The following is a 3,676-nucleotide window of genomic DNA, read 5'->3' on the forward strand; positions in this document are numbered from 1 at the left end:
TTAAATTCATTTAATACTTAGACACCTAACTTAAATACTTAAATTCTGTTAACTTTAACTTTAAATTTAATTATGTAATTAATAAGTAGAACTTAACTATTTAAGTTTAACTTTATTTGAGAACTAAGCTTGATTTGATCAGAACCTAGGTTTAACCTTAGTAAAAATATTAAAATTACTCTAAGTCATTTTTCTTAATCAACCTTTAAAATATTAATTATTTTTATTAAAACATAATTAAAGTTTAACTTAAATTGAACCTTACTTAACCTTGTTGAATAACGAGTTTAACTTCAAATTACCACCAACTTTAAACTAAGTCAATCCAACTTAAAAAGAAGTAAATGAAAAGTTAAATTATAACTAACACCTTCATCAATTAATACAAAATTTAGATTATAGCAAAATTTAATCAATAAATTATTAATATTGATCAATTATTGAATTAATAACAACTTATCTTACTTAACATTACACTAAAGGTTAATTTATTTCAACTTAATCTAACATTAATTACGGTTAGTCAAATTTAAATGAACAATTTTATAAAGATAATTATACAATCGTCTAAAAGCACTTAGGTACAAAAATATGTTACGGTTGTAAAATTTTATATTAAGGGAAAGTAATAAATAAGGAGGATTAATAAATTAAAGGAGTATCAAATTAAGGGGGAGGTTTATTTTTTAATTATCTCCTTAAGTGTTATTTTTTAATCTTCTCTTTAAAATCTCTCTAGAAAATTCTACCTCAATTTAAAAAAAATATATATATATATATCTACTTTGAATATTTTTAGCAAATATTTTCAAATTTTAAGTGTCAAGTTCAGGGGGAGAAATTAATTTAAAAAAAAAAATTTAATCTATTTTAAAACTAATTTATTCTTTGAACACTATTTTTCAAAAAAAAGTTAAATTTATCTGAGTGTTTGCAAAATTGGAAGTTTAATCCCACCTAATTTTTAAACCTGATTTAAAAAGTTGACTATTGCATATTTAAACTTATTCAGTTCTTGTAACATATGCTTGGAAATCTTTACACACTTGAAAAGTGAAACTTGATTAACTTTATATTTTTCAAAAATTCAACTTGTCTCCCCCAAGTCATTTTGACTATTTTTTGGTGTTAAAAATTAAACCAAACTTAAAATATCTAATTACTTTTTGCAGTAACTCAACACTTTGATTATTTACCCTTGCTTATTTTTTTTGATGAATGCCAAAGGGGGAGGGTTAGGTGGTAGGTGGTTAAGTTAGCTAAACCAATTTGAAAATACAAACTAACTTTAAAAACCACATAAATGCATGTTGTTTCTTGCATATGTTAACACTAACTTAACCAGGTTGTCATTCCATCAAAAAGGGGGAGATTGTTGGTGCGGTTAGCACTAACGATTTAACCCAGGTTTTGATGAATGACAAATAGGTTAAGTTAGTTTTGTTGTTGTCTGACACTTTGATCGAGTGTGCAGGAGAAGTCCAGACAGGTCGACGGGCTGACCGGATGTCTGGCACGAAGTCCAAGCGGGTCGACGGGCTAACCGGATAGTTGGCAAGAAGTCCAAGCGGGTCGACGGGCTGACCGGACGCTTGGCGAGAAGTCCAGACGGGTCGACGGGCTGACCGGACGTCTGGCAGGTAAGTGAGGTAAGTTACTGGAGGGGAGTGACTGTGAGGACGCGTTCCCAGAAAGGGGACATTAGGCGTCGATCCGGCTTAGATCCATTTCGGATGTCTAAGTCGAGATCGTGACTAGATTCCGGTCTCGGAAAGACGGAATCTAAGTCATACTCTTTTTATTTTATCTGTTGAACTTTAACTGTGCTGACAATCTGTTTTACAGGATATACATTTGCCTCGGACTAACTTTGTTTTGCAGGAAAAGGGAGTTTTCTGAAACAAGGTGGTCCGGGCGCCCGGAGGGGATCCGAGCGCCCGGAAGGCGAATTCTATCCAGCCGAGTCGTCGCCACGTGGAGCATCATGGTTTGTGCAGCTATGTCACATTTCAGGAGCCCGGAAGGGATCCAAGCGCCTGGAACAACATATAAAAGAAGCCCCAGACAGGAGCTTCAGATGAATTCAATTTAAGCTGAGAACTCTTCTACTGCTGGTCTTGCTGCTCGACGTTCAGTGCGACGCCAACAAAGTTCCGACAAAGTGCTACTTCGGTTTTTATTTAATTTCCTTGTCGGTATTGCTTTATTTTCACTTGCATTTCCTGTACTCATTCTGTAATCATATTTCGACTTGTTAGTGATTGCCCAACGAAAGTGGTCAAGGACCACGGGCCTTCGAGTAGGAGTCGTCACAGGCTCCGAACGAAGTAAAAACATCTGTGTCTATTTTATTTTTCCGCTGCGTTTATACTCGTCTTTTTCGAATCGATATTCACCCCCCCTCTATCGAATCTAACGGTCCTACAGTTTCCACGTAATAGTTTGTGGGCATCTATTGTGGATGCCTACAAAATTCAAAAAATTTATCTAAACTTAAATTAGACGAGTTGTTTTGTGAATTAGAACTATACGAACAAACTAACGTCGGAGCCGAGAAAGGTATAGCTTTGTTTGCAGGTTCCTCCAAGGAGAAGATAAAAAACAAGTCTGAACCTGAAGACGACTCTGATCAGAACTCTGAAGATGAAGAGCACCTGGTGAACTTGGTAAGGAAAATGTTCACCAGGAGGAAAAGGAGCTTTACCAAAAAGGACCTTCACAAGATCAACTCTCCAACCGACCCGAGGACTGTGACATGCTTTGGATGCAACAAAAGGGCCACTACAAGAACGAGTGTCCGAAATTGAAAAACGAGAAACAAAGGACGACCAAAAAGAAGATCCTTAAAGCAACGTGGGATGACACTTCCTCAGATGAATCGGAAGCCGAAGAACAAAAGAACAAGAGTTACCTCGCGCTGATGGCCCGCGAAGAAGAATCGGAGGAAGAATCGAAAGACGGGTCCGAACCCGAATCAAGCCACGAGTCCGTACTCATTTCCGAAGGTCCTGAAGAGGTATATCTAAATTTAAATAAGAAATTTTTAAAAATTATTTCTTGCTTAAACAATAAATTAGTTAAAATAGAAAAAAGAAAATGAGTTGCTTTTTGAAGAAAATCAAAATATCAAGAAACAAATAAAAAATTCAAATCCAACTCAAGATTTAACACTTGAGGAGGAGAATTTATCACTAAAAAATAAAATTAATAATTTAAAAGAAATGTTAGAAAAATTCACAACAAGATCCAAAAACTTAGACTTAATATTAAATAATCAAAAAGCAACTTATAATAAAATCGGACTTGGCTATAAGTCAAACTTAAATAAAACATTCAAGTCATTAATAACCCAACACAAACCAACAAAACAAGTTTGGATTCCGAAAGCGTGTTTAATCACGCAAGTAGGACTTAATCAATACTACATCCCTAAAGATAAAATATATTATATAAAGTCAAATAAATCAAATAAACCAGAATACAAACCTGAACCAAAAGGTTTAAAATCTAAACATATTAAAACTCAACAAAATGTAAACTATCATCAAGTGAAATTTAATTATAAAAGAAATAGACATAAACCGAGAACAAAGTTAAATTAAATGATAATTAATTCAGGGGGAGGATCCAGAATAGCTGGCACCTCCAAAACTAACATACTCAGCAGGGTAACCCT

Source organism: Zingiber officinale, chromosome 8A (genome assembly GCF_018446385.1).
Source record: "Zingiber officinale cultivar Zhangliang chromosome 8A, Zo_v1.1, whole genome shotgun sequence".
Taxonomy (NCBI): domain Eukaryota; kingdom Viridiplantae; phylum Streptophyta; class Magnoliopsida; order Zingiberales; family Zingiberaceae; genus Zingiber; species Zingiber officinale.